Genomic DNA, 21,779 nt, shown 5'->3' with positions numbered 1-21,779 from the left:
GAGGGTGGCTGCGGCCCCGTGGCAGGACATGGGTTACCGTCCACACCTGTCAGTGTTGTCAGATTTTCCTGCCATCTCTAGCGAGGCGTCTCGGGTGTTGCTGGCCAGCCTTAAATCAAGTTCGCCACTGTACCCAATACATGTACATTTACCCCTGCCCTGCCAAATTTTTGGCCGGGATGGCGGCGGTGGTGAACCCCCTGGTCAATCCCATCCTCAATGCCTCCCTGAGGGAGGGGAGTGTCCCTCGCACCTGGAAAAGGGCGATGGTAATCCCCCTCCTGAAAAAGCCTGGTCTTGATGCTGAGGTTTTGGCCAATTACAGGCCAATCTCACTTCTCCCGGCTCTGGCCAAGATCACTGAGAAACATGTCCATGGCCTCTTGTCGAGCTTTTTAGAAGACAACAATCTGCTCCATCCATCCCAATCCGGATTCCGTCCTAATTTTAGCACGGAAACGGCGTTGTTGGAGGTCTCGGAGATCATCAGGGAGACCTTGGATGTTGGTGGCAAGGCCATGCTAGTCATGTTGGACCTGTCGGCGGCCTTTGACACCGTCCCCCATGCGGCGCTCCTCGCCAGGCTTTATGACATCGGCCTTAAGGGGACGGTGTTCAAATGGTTCACATCTTTCCTTGAAGGCCGCCGCCAGACGATCTGGGTTTCCCAGAGCTCTGCCGAGATGCAGCCATTGGGAGTCGGGGTTCCACAGGGTTCTGTGTTGAGCCCATCGTTGTTCAACATCTTCATAACCCCTCTGGCGGCGGTGGAGGCGTATGGGGCCCAGATCGTGTCCTACGCCGACGACACGCAACTCCTCTTCACGTGCGGTAAAGACCAGGCATGGGACGGAGAGAATATTCGGGGCTGTCTGGGAATGGTCTTCGACTGGTTCCAGCAGAACAGTCTGAAAGCCAACTCCAGTAAGTCGGAGGTCTTATTCTTTGGCTGTGCCACCGACCCTGAGTGGCGGCAATGGTGGCCGTCTAACATGTGTCCACCCGCACAATCATCATTGGTGGCTAAAAACCTTGGTGTCAAGCTGGACAACAAGCTTTCATTGAGAACTCATGTCCTCGGCCTGGCCGGCACCTGTTTCGGCATCTTAAAGATGCTCCGCAAGTTCCTTCCACTGCTGTCTGTGGAGCACAGACGGATTACTGTGCAAGCGCTTATTGGATCCAGGTTGGATTACGCCAATGCTCTTTCTTGGCCTCCCTGACTATCTGGTCCAGCGCCTGCAGGTGGCACAAAACTCGGCTGCCCGCGCCATCTTTGGCCTACATAGGCGAGCACGCGCTTCTGGGTTGCTGCAGACGCTCCATTGGCTGCCCATCCAGAAACGGATTATGTTCAAATCCTTGACGCTGATGCACAAAGCATTGCATGGCGCTGGCGCCAGGTACCTGCAGCGGAGGCTGGCGTTTTATCGTCCAGCCCGCCCACTCCGGTCTGAATCTCTCTTCACTGCTGTGGTTCCGCTTGTGAGGAAGGCCCGCACTGGGGGGCGCTCTTTCAGCTTCAAGGCACCCCAGTTGTGGAATTCGCTCCCACTGGCGCTACGCAGCACCTCCAACCTGCTTCAGTTCAGGAAGAGCCTGAAGACCTGGCTTTTTAATCTCTAATTTTTTTCTGGCGGGCCTTTTCTCTTTCCTGTCTATCTGTTTTTCCCTGTTATGTTGTTATACACTGAGCTGCCTGTGGAAAGCGCCGGGACACTCTTTTAGAGTAGCCGTGCGCTATATAAACCTACTATAACATAACATAGAGAGAAGGTAGGTCTCCTGAAGTAAACAGATGTCTGCTTCGGAGTGTTCAAGGTAGTGCAGGACAGCTCTGCATTTGATCGGATTGTTCAAGCCCCTCACATTCAAGGTGAGGATTTTAAGAGAGTCGTAGGACATCAGAGGGCTGGAATCGGGATAGGAAGCGATGGACACTGCCGGCTATAGCAACCATCTGAGAACCCAAAAGGGGTCAAGTAGATATAAGCCAACCAATAAATCATAGGGGGGGGGAACCCTCAGGGGACAGCCAGGGAAGGTGGACGAGTGAATCCAAACCCAACAACAAAACCCCAAAACATTAAAAAAAAAACCTCCAAAAAAAAAAGGGGGGTTGGAGACCAATATTGGAAAAAAGTAAAGTTACAAGAACAAAGGTTGTCACGTGGTCTGACTAAAGAGGGGGAGGGGGCTCCCCCACCGCCTGCATTCCAAACCCCGAAAAGAGGCCCCAAAACAGCATCTATGGGAGATTAGCTCGCGCCGGTGCTGTCATTAAGCAATGTCCACCCCCCCCCCCAGAGGTGACCGGTCGATGGAATGAGGGGGGGATCCGTGCCTTGACCCTAGGGGAGGGCATTCCCCCATTTGCCTCCCCCTGGATCCAAAGAGAGCAAACCACAGGCAAAAAGTCAGCCATAGATTCAAAGCGTCAGCCAGTGCTGGGACCCCCAGCCGCAAGGGCCTTCGGTGCAGCCACCAGAGTATCCTGTAGATTCTTGGCAATTTTATTTTTGTGGTTTCCATGTGCGTCGTCATCTGCCTGTTCTCTGCCAACCAGACGGGGATGTCTCGGCCCCCATTTCAGTGTTGTGGTCTCCGTTGTCATCACTCGGTAGGGCAAGGCCCAACACCCAGCACAAGTCTATTAATGATCGGAGTTGATGTAGTTTGCCATTGAACCGGAAGATTAAGCGCAAAGGATGTGCCCATGAGTACAGGATCCCCTGCGGTCTCAGATGTTCCGTTACCGGGCGGAATTGACGTTGGAGTGATCAAGGCTAGGTCGTGATAGAACACCGTTGAATGGCCATGAAATGAGGTCGGGTGCATAGAACTCGCCTTTGCCAGAATGGCCTCCTTGATCTTAAAATCCTGTACACACACCAAGATGTCCGCTGGGGGGTGGGGGGGGGCATTGTAAGCCCGAGGCGGCCCCTCTCTGTGCCCCCTATCAAGGGCTGTATCGGAGTTGTGCGAGGCGCCCAGAATATGGTGGAAGAGGCCACTGGAGAACGCAAACAGATCCTTGGTGTCTGACAATCGCACCCCTCTAATTCTGATGTTATTCCTGTGGCATCTGTTTTCCAGGTCCTCCAGGTGCGATTGCTTGTCTACGTGCTGGTCCTGCAACCTTATGATCTCTTGCTGAAGCACCATCCCCCCCATCACCACGGCGTCACTGCTTGTCCTCCGCTGCAAATTCAGCTTTGACTGATTGTATGTCCTCGGAGGGTGAGAAACAGACTCTAGGAAAGCCTTAGTTATTGGTTTGTCCTCAGCCAATGCGGGAGGTTTAGGCGTCTCCTTTCCAGAGTCGGAGGTCACTATCTGGGAGTTGGACAGGGAGCGGCCAAAGTTATCGGTGAGAGGTTTCCCTTTTCACAAGGTGGACATAACTGTCCAACGCCCACCAGACAATGAGTGAGGGAGGCAGGAGCTACTGGGCTCCCTGGCTAGCGTCGCAGGAGTTCCGTTTCAACGCAGAGGGGTGAAATGCAAATCCAGGGCCTCCTCTCCAATACTTCGTGGTACTGCTCAGCCATCTCCGGGTAAAGCGGGCAATCAAGTGTGGCAAGAGGCAGTCTCTAGGTGACCAGATGCAGGGTGAAAGGGCAGCGGGCCGGAGCAGGCCACGCAGCCAGGGCCTCTAACACCCAGTGACCCCTTGGGCCCCCACTCCAACAACAGTCTGGGCTCAGGCCAGCCGGGGAGGCACTTCTGTACCGGTCCAGTGCTACTCACTCCCTGAACCCCCACCAGATGCAAAGATTCATGCAGCTAGTGGTGGGTATCCACCCCAATCCACCACTCCAGAGGTCAGTCACTCCCCTCATGGACAGGTCTCCAGCCAGGCAACAAAAGCTAGGCCGGGTGAGTTGTGTGCCTACACCGTGTCCCTGAAGGTCGGGCCAGGAAACCCCAGATGCTCGATGGGGGAGAGCCCCCTGTGATGCTAGTAACGCCCTCCTACAATCAGGACTCTGATGACAAAATGGCGGCCGCCACAAGGAGCCCCCGTGCCACCCGGTGGGAGCACTCCAAGGCCCCAATCCTAGGCGCCAGTCTCTGGGACCGCAGCAGTCCACTCAATCCATACCTCTCCCCTCAGCAGCTGTGCACCTCTCCCGGCACTCACTGCACCAGGCCTCGGGCCTCCGTCGCCAAGCAGCGTCTACCTCCAAGGCGACCTCTCACTTGAGGCCCGTGCCGCCACAGCCCGATGCACTGGGCACCAGGAACTCACAGGCCAGGGAGGACCAAAGGCACCAGCCCGGCGGAATCAGGTCGGCAGTCAGGGCCTCGGAGGCCCAGCAGGCTGCATTTCAGACTCACCAGAATCCAAGGCCCGGCCAACTCTTCCGCCGCACAATGCAGGGCCTCGGTCCATTCCAGAGGCCCTCCGATCCAGCTCAGCCCCGCAGGCTCCCAAAATGGCCACTACGAGCCAGGCCTGGCATCTTCAGGGGCCACTTGGCTCGGGACCCGGCCAGTCCGCCTCACCTGCTTCCTGCTCGCCCCCCAGAGCGATTGCGGGACAGCTGCTCGGTACTCCGCCGGCCCCGATGATCGGGAACACTGACCACCTCCTTGTTGAGGAGGATCACTGGTGTTGCGTGCTTATCTAGGATCCTGATCGATACTGTAACCTTATGCCCCTATTCGGCTATAAATCCATTTATTCCCTATATTGGCATAACCGTTCAAGTACAATATTCAGAAAGTCATCTCTGGCCTCACACGAACAGAGCCACATTCCAGAATAGTTCTCTGCCACTTCCTTTGCAACCAATTAGTGCAATGACAGAGCAGAAGTCACTATCTGAAGATTCCTAGATTAACACTCCGAGTTCTTCAACAAGATAAAAACTCAGCAAACCTGGAAATCCCCGCTTGCTGTGTTTTGATTAGTAATGGAACTCTAATGAGCAACTGATAGCTATCACTTCCTAGTGACATCTTTAATTGACGTCTTATGTCCAACAAACTTGCGTCAAACCAGGCACCTGTCAGGTATAAATATTACCAACGTTGCCTTAAGCAATTGCCTGTTGCTAGCTGTCTGCTGCTGCCCCCGCTGTTAGCTGAAGCTAGCACCCTGTTGCTGCAGCCTGCTGCCCATCGCCCGAAGCTGCTGATACCATTATCGCTGCTAAAGCGCGAACGATGGTGTGGTGTAACTAGGAGCTGAACAGCCGTCCCTCTGCGAAGACATCCAGCAGAAGCCAGCTGCCCGCGGACGCTGTCTCCCCTCCTCCTCCTCGACACGCTGAAGAGAGACGCTGCCTTTCTCGTGCAGAGAAATCCAGCTCCAGCGTTTCTAGTCTGCCCTCGCGGGTGACTGGGATACCGAGTTCCTCCTGAAGGAGATACCAGACCTCCATCATTCTATTCAGAGGTATGGTGTTGACTAAACCCTTATTGAGAATTCTTGAAGCAAACCTTGGCAAAACCAACTTAACTTAAAGCTACTTACTTACTCCCCTTCCACGTGTTAGGCTTAGGTCAGGCACACTGGGGTAGGCTTAGTTAGAAGCACCAGTTGAGTATTTTAGCCTAATTTATATATGAATGTATATATGTTTTATTACTTTTAAACCATTGTATGGCTAAGAAACCATATCAATGCTTTTACAGTATTATTTCGCAATACTTATCTTACTGTATGTACTTTTTATAATAACAAGTCTTGCAATTGTGGCAATACATTTCTCTTGTACGAGAAGAAAGACTGTTCAATAAATGTTAACCCTTTATTGACAAACGCCCGTCTCTCTAGTCTCTACATATTGTGAAAGTAAACTGCACTAACCTGACTGAGTGAAATGCATGTCTATTGTTTCACACGACCCTAGAGATTGACTCTTGATCTGAGGAGCAAAGTTGTCATGTTGCACGGTTGTTGGAAAGCTGAATCCCTTCTTATCTGTGCCAGGGAAGCTGATCACTTCCCATGCAGAGAAGAAAGTTTCCAGTGACCTCTGAGCTAGTTGGTAACACACCCAATTAAGTTTAGCATAGTCAGTAGAGGCCTGGAAGATCCGCACTTCTACGTCGATACTACTGTTTATGTTATTCCAATGCGCAGGGCCTAGTGGGAAATTAGGAACTACACTAAATGGCACCCAAACGTTTGGTAAGGCGATAAACTAACGCAAGACGTTAGAGTAACTCAGTCGTGCATATTTCACACCCCTTTCTCCCGTAAATACTCCAATAGACGTCTGGAGTGGGTGAAAGGTTAAAATCCGCCCGAACTCAGTAGGAAGAGATTCCTATGTAAAGCTCTGGTTTATTCAACGTTGAAGGATACAGTGTTCCAAAATATTGTGCACCTAATCTTTGTCTCCTTGGAGACCTACTCTGCAAACCTTGCATTTATACAATGCCAGGAGAAAACGGAACCACTGGGGCCGCAGCAGATGCGACTCAGCAGGATTCCGACGATACGGTACCGGGTGCAATTATCATCCCGGTCCACTTAAGAAAATCTATAACGTTAAAACTTATAGAAAACGGACTGACACCACAAGGTGGTACAGTAATTTTCGTGATAGAGGCACACGAATATTGGCAGACAGAGGTATTCTATTCATGGATAAACTTTCCAGCGGCAAACGCTACAACAAAAGAGTTTCACTATTACAAAATAGAGGAACCTCCGGAAGAGTACGCTCCTTTCGAGGAGACCGAAATCCCACTAAAATTCCAAGAGCACCTGCTCTGGTTTAATGGCGCCCTAAAACACAATGATCACATTACCAGGCTCGGTCCACTAGGTAGACCAGGAGCAACGTGGCCGGTTCTAGCCAGCTACACACCACATCCTGACATTGCAAAAATGTCTAGAGAAGAGCTGTTAGTACAGCTAAAAACATTAATCAAAATACATAGGCAATTAGTCCAATATGTAATGCGGACTGCAACAGTCCAGCCAGCTGTTAATGTACCACAGCTGACCCCTCATCAGGGGAACACTAATAAAATCACACCACAGAACATACAGTCATGTCTTGGTAAAACACCCATAAAACGGGAACAAATTCCTTTCTGGTTAGCACAGAAAATTACTCAAATAGAGGCAGTATTTCCTGATACTACTCCTATAGAGAAACACAGAATCTTGACAATCTGCCTTCCTATGGGAATCGCACCACACGTGGAGGACTGCGACACTTGGGGTACAGTCTTTGCTTCCATTTACACAAAAAAACACGGTGTTCCGTCTATGGCGGTAATACCAGAAGTGCTAAAACAGATTCAAAATGAATACGGTCCAGAGCCCGCTTTAACTCTTGGTATGAAATTACTGAAAGACTTCAAGCAGGTCTCGGCTATATTATTAGCCAACATAAAAGGAGAAGCAGCATCTGTGGCGATCCGCCAGAAGTTGAAGGAAACAGATATAAAAGATCAGCCATTTGAGCTTGCCAAAATCATAGAGAAATGCTATGAAGAATTAGGTAGAGACAGCTTGGGTGGGAAACCAGTTAAGCTCCAACTGCTCGAAAATCCTGAAAAATTATTTATTAAAAATAATTCAAACACTCCTAAAAAGAGCTGGGATGGAAATAAACAATCCACTCCCAAGGAAAAAGTTTTCCAGTCCAGAAGAAGGTCTCCTCGACGGAGGGAAAGAACTCCGACTCGAGAACACCAGTCTCCCCAGAGGGAGCCTTCTGAGAAAAGATATAACCTTAGAAATAGGGATAATCTGAAAAAACCTGACAGATATCAAAGTATTGATACACGTCCCTCTCGATCTTTTCCACAGAAATCAGAAAGAAGAGGACAGTCAGACCCAGGAGAGCACACCAAGTCCAAAGACAAGGAACCTGCTCAGAGTAAAAAATCTCAATTTCAGAAAAAGAAGGTAGCCAGTATTAGAGTAATCAACCATGCCGAGAATACTGAGGACACAGTTGAAAAACGGGGAGTGGGCATTGACAATGTTGGACAGTGCAGCAGAAATCAGTATAGCGCGCAAGATCTTGATGAGTCATCTGGAGACAGTGGACACGAATGAATACATTCAGGTTGAAACTGCCGACACCAGACTTAGCGAGCCCCATAAAATATACGAAATAACATTGCGTATAGAGGGTGATAAGACTAGGAAAATAAGAGGTCTATTTTGGGATAAGCTCTCAAAAGGCTATGATATTCTGTTAGCTGAGAAAGATTGGCCCCCAGAGTTTGTCAGGGAGTGCCCTCGTGGCGAAGAAGTGATTATGCCTGCCTTCTCGAATCCCATTCCGATTCACAAAAAATATACATATGCAAGGAAATGGGCAGTAGCCCAGGCACCGGCATTGTATAAAAATCATGTAGGATGGGATGAGGACTCTCCTCCTCACAAAATCCAACTAAAAAGTGAACCTGCTGCCCAACGGCAGTATCCCATTAAGCAAGAAGCTAAAAAAACAAGTCAGGGAGATCTTAGATCAACTTGAGTACCAGGGGGTGATTGAAACATGCACCTCTCAAATGAACAATCCTTTGTTTCCTGTCTCCAAGCCAGACAATTCATATTGTCTAGTTTTGGACTACAGACATCTTAATGCATGTTGCAAAACATTTGCAGTACAAAACTCGCATAGTGCAGCCCTAATGAATAACATAGTTAGGAAAAAATATAAAACGACAGACATATCTAATGGTTTCTTTTGTCAAAACATTGCACCAGAAAGCAGATATTTGACCGCTTTCTCAGCATTTGGGTGGCAGAAAAAATTCTGTCGACTCCCACAGGGGTTCAAGAACAGCCCAGGACTATTCTCAGCTAGAGTAACAGAGTTACTACAAATATATGATGATGAGGCATTATCTTACGTAGATGATCTCTATCTCACAGACGACGACTTGGATACTCACTTGAAAAGTGTGAACACCATTATACTTGGGTTCGCAGCATAGGGTTACAAATTCAACTTTAAAAAGTCTCGAATTGCCCATCTGACAGTACTATTCTTAGGGTACGAATTATCAAGTGAAGGAAAAAGCCTAGCGAACAACTTCTTAGAGAAGTGCGCTGTACTCCGAGCTCCAAAAACGCTGAAAAATTTACAATCCATACTAGGTTTTCTGAATTTCGGAAGAACTTACATTCTAAATTACGCAGAGAGGGTTAAACCTCTCTACGAACTAATCAAACCTGATTTTAAACAAATCAATTGGACTCAAAAGCACAGAAATTTTGAGATCACTGCAAACAGACATGTTAGCAAAAACAAAATTAGATACACGTGACAACACACGTGATCTTGTAATCAGAGTCATCCCAGGAAGATGCGGATTCACGTACCTGACCTCTAATGAGGGAGAAAAGGTACCAATTTCAGTTAAATCACACTTGTACACACAAGCAGAAAAAACATTCAGTCACACAGAAAGAACTGTGAAAGCAGTGCAAATCGCATTAGCAAATGAACGAGAACTAGCACACGGCAAACTGATTAATATCCTCACAGCGGAATCCGCCTTCGAGGCGCTATTCAGCCCAGTAAACCTGCCTACAGTGTCACTGGATCCGAAATGGATACAGTGTATAGATTCTCTAGGAGCGGAAGATGTGAAATACTATTTCGCCCCGCAATTCGAAGAACTGAATGATTTAGAATATGAAGAAGAATATCCTCTGCCAATCGAAATTCTGCCTCTCCCACAATACGCCTGTATAATCTATACAGATGGATTTGTACAGCATTTCAACGTAGAGAGAAAATCCTACAATGCAGCATGTGCGATCATTAAAGGTCGTTGGCTGTGCGGTAAATTCAGACCGAAAGTAACAAAAACTGAATCTGTAAGAAACTGTTCGGTTCAGAGAACTGAAATCAGATGTTTGAAGATGGCGCTCGAAAATGCAGAACGTGAGTTCCCGACACTTATCGTGTGCGATTCTCATTTTTGCGTCAACTCTTACAACAATAAGCTGCAGAGTTGGATTGAAAACGATTACAAAGAGGACACAGGTGCCACAATAAAGCATAAATTGCTCTGGAAACAGGTAGCTCTTTTACACAAAGAACTACAAAAGACTCACGTGATTCACACACAGAGTCTTCAACGTGATGGCGTTCACGTTGCAGGGAAATCATTGGCTAATACAGCCACAGCGGAAGCAACTAAACCGGCTTCTGTAGCCACAAAAAAAGCGTACAGAAAAATACATAGACGGGGAAACCATGCTGGCAGTAAAAACGACCGTAAAAGGCGACTGTGCAGCACTACCCATGAACTATCCACTCAATTATGCATACATAATCGATGCAAACTCCGTTCCTTTTGCTTGAATCCCTGGAGTGGGGGACAGAGTAATTCCAAACAGGAGCAGGAGAGGCTTCCTCTTACTGGAAGCACACATGGGGTTGGGTCTGAGACATCAAACAATCAAGGATTCTCTGAAAGAATTACAATCAGAGTACTGGTGGCCAGGAATGAGCATAGATATTCAATGTTTTGCTCAAAATTGTGAAGACTGCAACAGAGATCGCAGTAATGAACAGGCCAGTGTAGTTTCAGGATCCCTGCTAGACAGCATAAGGCGGTCTATCTGCGCAATCAAAGAAGAGAAGCGCGTCCCATTGTACACAGTTAAGACTAAACACACTTAAAAAATGAGGCCTCCAGCGCTCGGCTGACGCTAGAACGGTTATAAAAGATTTGAGAGTCTTTATCGGCACATACGCAATTACCACGTTCCATTCTGACCAGGGTCCTGCTTTTAGCTCTCGAGCTTATAGGGACGCCATGGCCAGCATGGGAATTGGGTTGCGGTATTCTTGTCCGTCGCACCCCGAAGGGAATAGTGTGGTAGAAAGAAAAAACCGTGACATAAAGCAATCTATAACAGCGAAGGTATTCGGTTCAGGCGCTGGGTGGGTCAAACATTTAATAAGTGTCCAGACTAGTCTTAATAACTTGCCAAGAAATTCTCTAAAAGGTTTCAGCCCATACGAACTATTGTTCGAAATTAGAATGAACATTCAGGACCTCGATAGTCAAATGTTAGTGGTACAAGAAAAAACAACAAACTTTGACATCAAAGACCGTTTGGCTGTTTTACAGGAACTGAATGAAACAAGAAAATCCTTAAGCAACATAAAGTTAAAGCAACAGCCATCTACCACTGACTAGGCACCACAAGCAACAGCCCCAGCAAGGCCTGTCTGGATTCCAAAGATTGGGGATCTAGTCAGAGAAAAGATCGCGGTGAAGAAGGAATTTGGGCCTTCTTACAGAAAAGCAGTACCTGTCTTGGCAGTCACCGGAACAAGATCAGTTGTGCTACCGCCCCTTGCTGGTAAAAAGGAGAACAGAGTCGTGTCTATCGACCTGGTAAAACCACAAGCATGTGGCCTATAATCAACAGTAGGCCCAGTGGACTCCCAAGAAACAACAGAATACCCAAACTTGCAACGATCCAAGAGGTTCAAACTGAAAGACTAATCACATTTGATCAGCCTGCAGTGCACGGTGAAGGACTATGCAATAATGCCATGGAACTCGTGCCTCTTGAGACACAGATTGAAACAGTTCGTCAAGAAACAACACCAGTCTACACTAATGTCATCAGAGAGTGCTACGGAGAGACAGATTGAAAGAACAATCCCATCAATTGACAGAACTGCCTCTGGTTATTTCATCAACTTCGACAACTTCTCTGAAGATCAAAATGACCCCGAAGTGATGCCAGAAACAAAAAAGACTTTTAAAGAAAAAGCAACGGAACTCTTTCATCAACTAAAGGAAATCTACCTTGTTTCCCCATGGTTAGAGTTCTGGTTCGGTCTAGGTGTATTTTTCCTCCTGCTTTGGCTCATCATGGTACTGTGTTTGGGAAAATTCATTGAGGGAAAATATAGTACAATGGACACGGCAAGTCAGAACATCAACCTAGTCCTGAAACCACACAGATCATCCCATGTGAAGAAAAGAGAACTGTCAACAGTCAATGTCACAGCAATTCCAATACCTGGTGGGGTAGTATGGGAGAAAACTGACGATGAGATCTATGATCCGGTCGAAATCCTGAAGTATCCTCATCAACTGAAGGTTTCCTTAAGTGACTTTGTAAAATCTAGTACATTCTCTGATGATTGGGACTTTAACAGTATTAATGACATGATGTCTGATTTAGTAATGTCAGATAGATTCACATGATTATTTACAAGGTTCATCTAGTTATGAGCATCATTATTTACAAGGTTCATCTAGTTATGAGCAGTTATTCTGTTACACAGACTATGGTGATCACTATTTGCATAAATCTGCACAGCCTAGAAATGTTTTTATGTATAATCAATGGGAACATTGTGCTACACCACCTAAAAGCAGTTCTAAAACATTTTTTGAGAAATTCAAATACTTCTCAGGGTTTAACACCAGTGATGCAGAAACGTTTTATTACAAACTGTTAGATAAAACAGGAATGAAAACAATGCTGACAAATTCTAAATTGATATATTCAGAAGCATTTTATGACAAAATGATGACATTTGGTTTTGATTATTGGAAAAATATTATTGAAACGAAAACAATTTGGGGTACAAAAGATTGTCAGGTACAAGGCATTGAAGCGCTATTTAGAACCTGCATGATACCAGAACAAATGATGTTTTTAAATGACACAATACACCAAACATCCTGTCTTGGCCTAGCTAAGATCAAAGACCTTAAAAAACCGTCTATACCAAAGCCAATACCTGAAAATGCAACTGCAGATATTGAGTTAGACGTATCACAAATTTTACATTTTAACAGAACACATCCTTATTGGAAAAAGTGGTTAATCTGGCCTACTGACACAAACAGCTGTCAAGATAGATTCCTGAACAAAACACAGGGGTTAACAATGACCAGACTAGACCCGAGATACTCCCAGAGACAACATCCAGGGATAACAACAACATACAGTGTAGGGAAACTCTGCCTTGAATGGCTAACATCATCCACACTGGCTGAAATTAAGCAACACTTGTCTTTACTAAAAGATGGTGCTGATTTGCGCGATTTCATTCTTGGACCACGCAAACAGCGTCAAAAGAGTTTCATAGCGACCAGTATCTATGCTGCTTACAACGAGGCTTGGAAAGTCAAACAAATTGAAACAGCTGAAAAAAATACGAGAAATTGATCGTATTAATTTGGAAAAAATCACTTTCTGTAGTAGACAATGGGTTAAGGACTCGGTCTTCCAGAATATATTCGTTGGACAATATTGTATCCTCTGCCTTTGATGTGATAGATAGAGACTTGCTAATGTTACAACATGGCCAGTCGCAATTACGTTCTATTATACAATTAGGCTGGACGCTGCAAAATCTTCGTTCAGGCTATGTGCCTTGGCGTTTAATAAACACAACGTCATTATTTTCCATTTTTAACCTTACTGATAAACAGATCAGTTTGGCACAGAAAGGAGCAGACTATACAATCCTGAACATCGAAAAAACTCGAGAGATTACCATTGACAATGTCAGAGAGTCCTGTCATTGAATGGATAATACACGGAATTATCACTATTCCGATAACAACTTTCCGATTTAAAAAGTGCCTTGAATACATACCTACTGGCCAGTATGAACAATTGGGTAAAGGATATGTAAAATCAGAATGGACATTACCATACACACATTCTTGCTATAGTGACAGCGACAAAAATGTATTTCTTAGTGGTGACAACTGTGAACATTCACTAAGCGGTATATTTTTGTGTCAGGGTATTAATTTACACGGAGCATGTGATGGAAATTCTAACAACCTTTCATGCCACCAGCTTGTCACACCTGCAACTCAGATAGAGCCCTTCTTTATGCAACTTGCAAACGGGAGTTACATTCTTAGAACGGATCACAGATGTTGTGGCCTTGTTCCAGGGAAAGTTATCTTGTAAGAGTAACATCCATGGTCAAATGCTGTATGCAGGCATTGTTCCCGAGTGGGCCTGCAGACACAGTGACTCCCATCTGGCCTCGTCTGAATCTCTATTCTATACGAATTGATACTTTAAGCAAAATGAAGTCTGTGCTTTTGCAGACAACAGTGCCTATAACGTCATCAAAAGAGACGTATGATCTTCTAGTTGCAAGGACAGCTACTGAAGTTCATGAACTTTTATCAACAAATTGCCCCGTGCATTTCGTAGAAATGCTCAGCCAACTCCTTCACATGTCTAGTGCCACTAGCATCCCAGGCATATTTAAGTCGATTTTTACGGGACTGCTAACCCCTTTCAAGCAATTTTGGGAATCGTTCCTAATTTTGTTCACTCTGTTTTTGGCGGCATACCCTTATTTTTGGGACTTGTAGCAGGGATTTTATTTTTGACCCTCCTGCTTCGTTATGGCAAGCCGAAACTCAGACATAGCTCCCATGGGAATGGAAGAGACAATCCTAGCAATGCGCTACCGGGACAGGATAACCAACGTCCTTGGATTGGCCAGGCTGAGAGATCTAAACATGACCTGGTTCCTTTCATTCAGACCTATATGGCAGAACTGTATCTTACCGGTACTACGATGTATGCTATGCGGAGATGAGTGCGTGTTGGACATCTGTCTTTCACTTCCATCAGCAGTACCAATGGACGTCGATACTTTGCTCAGTCCGATAACGGCTCACGCATTGTGTTGTCCCCAGCGGCTACCAATCCTGATGACGGCATTCGTTGAGACTCCTGTACTAAGACTAGGTGGTAACAGTGGAGCGAGTGACAAAAGCAACATCACCCAGGTACGACCTTCTGTGAGCATTGCTGATCCAGACTAGGATGACAGCAATCACTCACACCTGCCAAGTTACAGCACTATCGAATTTGGTTGAACTGTCACCTGATTTTGTAGACCAATTCTTTGAGAGCCTGTCTGATACGATGTTCTCACCCGTACAGAAACAATAACTTTGGAGAAGCTTTCCGACACACAGCGTTCCCATGAACTCTGAATTCGGCCTTCAGTTTTGATCAACAAAAACTGCTAAAAGCGTTGGAACTCTATTTCCCCATTCAAGCAATAATTCTTTTGAATTGGACATTTTTTAATATTCACCCTTTTTGGCACGAACAATTCTTTGCTTAACGTAAAAACTATTCTTAGAGAACAGAAGCTTCAACTTCTAAACACATCTAGAGACATAACAAACTTACATCAGCCTCTAGAACATTTATTGCAATGCATTTATATGTGTGATGATTTATCTCGCCCTTCTTCTGTTTCAGAGATACTTCATGTGTAATTCTTTTTGCATAATCGTTCATTGATTTCATATGCAATAATTTTTTTAATGATTTCTATGCTTCAAAAACGTACAGTACCTAAATTTCACGTATTACAAATACGCCTATTTCGAATGCATTTATGTATTTTGGGGTGGGCAATGTTACACATGCATCTAATTGCTCTAGTTTTAGTAATTTGATGGACATGAAAACGTGGAGTGGGTGTTGCGTGCTTATCTAGGATCCTGATCGATACTGTAACCTTATGCCCCTATTCGGCTATAAATCCATTTATTCCCTATATTGGCATAACCGTTCAAGTACAATATTCAGAAAGTCATCTCTGGCCTCACACGAACAGAGCCACATTCCAGAATAGTTCTCTGCCACTTCCTTTGCAACCAATAAGTGCAATGACAGAGCAGAAGTCACTATCTGAAGATTCCTAGATTAACACTCCGAGTTCTTCAACAAGATAAAAACTCAGCAAACCTGGAAATCCCCGCTTGCTGTGTTTTGATTAGTAATGGAACTCTAATGAGCAACTGATAGCTATCACTTCCTAGTGACATCTTTAATTGACGTCTTATGTCCAACAAACTTGCGTCAAACCAGGCACCTGTCAGGTATAAATATTACCAACGTTGCCTTAAGCAATTGCCTGTTGCTAGCCGTCTGCTGCTGCCCCCGCTGTTAGCTGAAGCTAGCACCCTGTTGCTGCAGCCTGCTGCCCATCGCCCGAAGCTGCTGATACCATTATCGCTGCTAAAGCGCGAACGATGGTGTGGTGTAACTAGGAGCTGAACAGCCGTCCCTCTGCGAAGACATCCAGCAGAAGCCAGCTGCCCGCGGACGCTGTCTCCCCTCCTCCTCGACGCGCTGAAGAGAGACGCTGCCTTTCTCGTGCAGAGAAATCCAGCTCCAGCGTTTCTAGTCTGCCCTGGCGGGTGACTGGGATACCGAGTTCCTCCTGAAGGAGATACCAGACCTCCATCATTCTATTCAGCGGTATGGTGTTGACTAAACCCTTATTGAGAATTCTTGAAGCAAACCTTGGCAAAACCAACTTAACTTAAAGCTACTTACTTACTCCCCTTCCACGTGTTAGGCTTAGGTCAGGCACACTGGGGTAGGCTTAGTTAGAAGCACCAGTTGAGTATTTTAGCCTAATGTATATATGAATGTATATATGTTTTATTACTTTTAAACCATTGTATGGCTAAGAAACCATATCAATGCTTTTACAGTATTATTTCGCAATTCATCTTACTGTACGTACTTTTTATAATAAAAAGTCTTGCAATTGTGGCAATACATTTCTCTTGTACGAGAAGAAAGACTGTTCAATAAATGTCAACCCTTTATTGACAAACGCCCGTCTCTCTAGTCTCTACATATTGTGAAAGTAGACTGCACTAACCTGACTGAGTGAAATACATGTCTATTGTTTCACACGACCCTAGAGATGGACTCTTGATCTGAGGAGCAAAGTTGTCATGTTGCACGGTTGTTGGAAAGCTGAATCCCTTCTTATCTGTGCCGGGGAAGCTGATCACTTCCCATGCAGAGAAGAAAGTTTCCAGTGACCTCTGAGCTAGTTGGTAACACACCCAATTAAGTTTAGCATAGTCAGTAGAGGCCTGGAAGATCCGCACTTCTACGTCGATACTACCGTTTGTTATTCCAATGCGCAGGGCCTAGTGGGAAACTAGGAACTACACTGGTTTCTGAAGGGGCGCTGCTGGTTCCGTGCACGGCCCTGCCGGGATCGCCATGCCTCCTCGTCCTCCACAGCGCCTCTGGTGCAGGGCAGGTAGGACCTGGTCCGACAAGCACCCGCGACAGTCTCTCCGGCGATGAGCATGCCGCGTGGAGGACCGGCAGTGCTATTTTCAGCAGACAGGAGCTCCGAATCTTGCTTCCTAAGCCGCCGCTTGGCCATGCCACCACCATTTTCTTTTAAAGCACTCCCAGGCCATGTTAAACTTGCAGTATCAAAAGCCACCACTGTTAAGTTGTTAATTGATGAGTGGTCTAATTTTATGGATATTATGAAATTATATATTCTAAATTCCAATAAAATGTAAGTGCAGTTTGTGATGGCAGACTATAATCAAGGCAAAGGATTTGTTGTAGCCTGAATAGGAGCAAGTCTCAGCTCCCTTGTAGCACTTGTCAACATAAACCTGCACAATTGAGTATTTTTAGGTAGGTTCAAAAGCAAACAGCAACTATGCTAACATAAGAAACTACCTTCATTAAAATGTAATTCGGAACCCTGTGACTGAAACACCTAAAATAAAACCATGATCGATACAACATGCATGGTTGTAGCACGTAGGATTCCACACCAAAAAAAGTTATGGATGGTACTTCAAGGAAGGCACTCATTAACATGTGGAATAGTCCAGTCTTTTCCAAAGCAAGGCGGCATTAAGAAGAAACAGTGGTGGAGAGGAGCCAAGATGGCGACGGGAACGGACGTGTAGCCCCTCGGCTCCTCGATCCTTTGTTCTTCGCGATGATATCCTGACCTTTATCCTGCCGCTGTGTGATAGCGAGAGGACGGCAAGAGAGCGCTGCATTTACTGGTGCTCCCCTGATGTCCCTGCCTGCCTGAGATCCCGATATATTACCAAGTGCTTTACGGCGTTCGTCCCTACCTCCGTAATCGAGACCCAGGCTGGGATGCAGATATGGCGGCTGCCGGAGCTACGAGGGGGTACGGATGCAGAGTGAACCTGAAGTCCTGATTGGCGCCGCTGTCTCCTAATGTATGAGACTGCCTGCCACTTTTGCACTGTGTGCCTGCCGACCGGGAGCTCTCACGGGTGCCGATGCAACCGGGACCTACAGGGGAGGTGAGTGGCGCCACCCCCACGATGGGAGACATTCGGACACTGTAGCTTCCCCATAAGCCTGCTACCGCTCCGAATTGATCGGCGTGAGGTCCTATCACGGATCGCCCACTGCTTACGGATCTGCCCTGGGACAGCGACCTGAGTCTCTGTGATTTTGCGGTATTTGCGTTCAGGTGCCACTGTGATTCCCCCGATGGGGCTGCCAAGATGGCCGATCCGGCTGCGCTAATTACCAACGTTGCCTTCGATAAGCACTAGACTGTGCTGCGGGGCACTGTACTAACTTTGGGACCGCGCCTCTGCTAGTGGAGAAGATGGGACCCCCGGCTGCTCTAACTCCTGGCTCTATTCTCGATGCACTCGACAACTTGCGGGCGGACGTGCATGAAGGCTTTCTATCGCTGTCCAAGAGTCTTGATGCTGTCGCGCCCGGGGTGGATTCTACACCATTGGCTTCCTTCTCTCACCGTGACGCTCTGCCTATCCTGACTCTAGACCGGGTTACATTGTTGCCGCACGATTGCTCTACACTTCGGCTCTCCGACAGTGCTGGCGGACGCGTTTTGATGCCTGCTTTCTTCACCAGCGCTACACTGTCTCCATGTCTGTCGGAACTTGTAACCTTTGCCTGGACTTTGCTGCCTTCTGGAACGGCGCCGCAGGCACGGCATTTGGTTAGCCTTATTGTCCACGCTCAGTTGGCCCTGCTTCTGCCTTTCATTATTCTGCAGCATTGGTTGGCACCACTTTGTGGTGTTCATGGATTCGGTCTAGACTGGAACCGTCCATTTTGTCTTGGAACAACAACTCCCTGTCGAAAGCGGCCATCTTGTTCCTTTGTCTTGCTAGTGGGGGGTCGCCCCACGAGGGTCCCGGCCGGGGGGACGGGTACGGACTGGCCAGGGTTAGCGGACTTAAATTGGTGGACAGTGTATTCCTGGCTGGCGAGATTTCGGATTGCAGCGCTCCTATACAATATACTAGTGAGACTCTAATTGCTTTGTGTGATGCTTGCAGCTCCCTGCTTTTGCCGATGCACATGTGGGGTGGTGACGACTTGGTTTCGATTGGCGGGTGGGGACTCGGAATGGGGTACCTCTTAAGTGCGTGCTGCTGTGATACCCGTGATCTCTCCCTATTTTACTCAGTATTGTATGCTATCGATTCTGTTACTGTGTATAGGGTAGAAGAGGTTGTATGGCTGGGGTGTCCGGGGGACATAGTACTTGGTGGGCTCCTCCCCTCCTTTCCTCTTTCTTGGGAGTTACCCTTCTGTGGGTTTCTTGGGGCGACAGGCACGTTAGTGGGGGGGGGAGGGCCATGGCCTCTTCAACATGCAGGGTGGGGGGGGTTGGGGCTTGATTTCCTTTCTTTTTGTTTCTATGGCCTTTTCTTCTTGTTCTCTCTCTTATTCCTCTTTTTCTTCTTGTCTATCTGGGGTCAGACGGGGGGTTGGGTTTGGTTCTTTCCAGAACGATTTTTGCGCTTTGTATCTATGTCTTATCACATGGTTGATTGATTCTCTAACTAAGATATCGATTTTACTGCATAGTCACTGAATGATTACAATTATTTTGCTCTTCCTTCCCTTTACTATTGTTTGAGGGCGCTTGATCTGTCACGAATTTTCCGATATAATGAGTGCTTTATATACGTCGTCGCATCCTTCTATTGCTGCTATTGAATGATCCCTCTAATATCCTACTATACTGTTGATAAGCTGGATTATAACTCCTTAAGTGATATACTCTTTGGGTGGCGCGCTAAATAGGGCGAAATGTACTTCTGCGTTTGTTTATTATTATAGTAATGATGTATGCTAGTATTTTGATAACGATGTCTCCTTTGTGGATACCCTTATAAGTGGCTCGCCCACCCAGCTACCCGATCTGACTTTAGGACGATTCGTCAAAATGATAAAATGAAACCCTCTTTATCCTTTTCCTCCGGTCCCTTGCCAGTTTAGCGCTGTGTTGTTACCTGTGTCATCTATTGTAGCGCAAGGTACCTTGGTAGGTTGTATATTGTCATAGCGGCCGGCCCGCAGTGGTTGTAGGCAGACGCTGTGTACTATGTTTGCGATAAATAAAGGTTTTCAAAAAAAAAAAAAAGAAGAAACAGTGGAAGATGGTATAGTACTAATGTGGATTGATAAAACCGGTTCATTCATAAATTTGTACTCTCGATGACCGATAAAAAACACCCCACACACGCGACTTCCCATTAGGGACTCCCTGCAGCCCCATACTCCTGCCACAGAAGACTGGCATCAAGTACCTCCTCCCAGAGGTTTACCAGCACAATGGATGAGGAGGCAACAAACCCTCCAATTCCCATCCTGAAAGTCACTGCGCAATCTCGTCCATCACAAAACTGAAGTATGGCTGTAACAAATCTCTATACTTTTACTTCTCCAATTTGCGCTAGTTTTCTATAAGAAGCAAAAAGTGGAAATTTAAAAAATTGGAGTGTTATGGAAGTAGGGGATGCCAGACTACACTGGCACACTGGTCAAGGTGCTTTTAACGATCTAACCGTGGGGAGCTGTTTCGGTAGATTCATACAGGTCCACAAGTAAAATGCAGTCCCTTAAAAAGGGAAGACAGTGGTAGAGTAGGCTTTGTCCAGTACTGTTGGTTTATTAAAAAAAAGGTTTTAAATAAATGCAAAACTGTAGCAAGACCATAAGCCTGCTAGAGCCCCACCACCAAGTCAACTATAAGAGAATATAAGAGACTAAAAAGTTAGTTATTCAATAGGCTTCCAACCCATTACAGTGGCACAGAAATTGGTTTGAAGGGGAGACTTAGTCAAGGTGGATAAACTGCCCTCCACATTTGCTTTGTTAATCAGAGTTCTGGTCAGCCATCTGACATTGCGTCAAAACACACCCCCTCAAAAAATTAATCTCACCCTCCAGGACGTAACCAATCTAGATGTGCCAAGAGGCTAGTTCTTTCTAAGGGTGCAGCTTTATAACCAGTTCATGCAGATCAAGCATTACCCCAACAAGACCACACAAGAGTCTGAATGTGCTGGCAAATTTAGAGGTCCAAGCAACTCAGTGCTACAAACCTGGGAGCAAATCCAAGCCTCTCCCAACCTACACCAATAGCAAGGTTAAGAAAAGACTGCAGAGCGGCTTCCAGCAATCAGTAGACTACTCTGCCAAATTTCAAGAGACCTCAAAAACGGATTAAGGTCTCAAATTAGATACAGCTTGCAGACTGCCCATGCTTCTTTCAAAAGGCAGAACTGAACAACTCCTGGTGTATCATCAAATTCCAAAGAGTTACGAATGGAGCTCACACTGAAGTGGAATTCAGTTGTCAGAGGCAGATCCGGGGGGGTTGAAGGGCTACATTTAGAAGTGAAAAGTATATTCAGTTTTAAGTGACTGCAGTGGAGGAGTTCGAATTTTCAGGAGATCGGTGAACAGCCTAAAGAATCCTGCTGCAGAAGACAGATTAAAGAATACAAACAAATCTTACATGCCCCAGAGTGAAGGCCCATATCCATGGTCTCCGATATGGTTATGTAGTCAGAAAGGGGACTGAAATGATGCGCATTGGTCAGGTTTAGGGGCTGAGGTGTAGAGGGCAAGGATGAACAGGCAAAGCAAGAAAGTAAGGATCACTACAGAGCTCAAGTGTGCACTGTATCTGTGTAGATACACAGAACACTAACCTACA

Source organism: Lissotriton vulgaris, chromosome 2_2 (genome assembly GCF_964263255.1).
Source record: "Lissotriton vulgaris chromosome 2_2, aLisVul1.2, whole genome shotgun sequence".
NCBI classification, from domain to species: Eukaryota; Metazoa; Chordata; class Amphibia; order Caudata; family Salamandridae; genus Lissotriton; species Lissotriton vulgaris.
Note: the sequence above shows the minus strand (reverse complement) of the source record.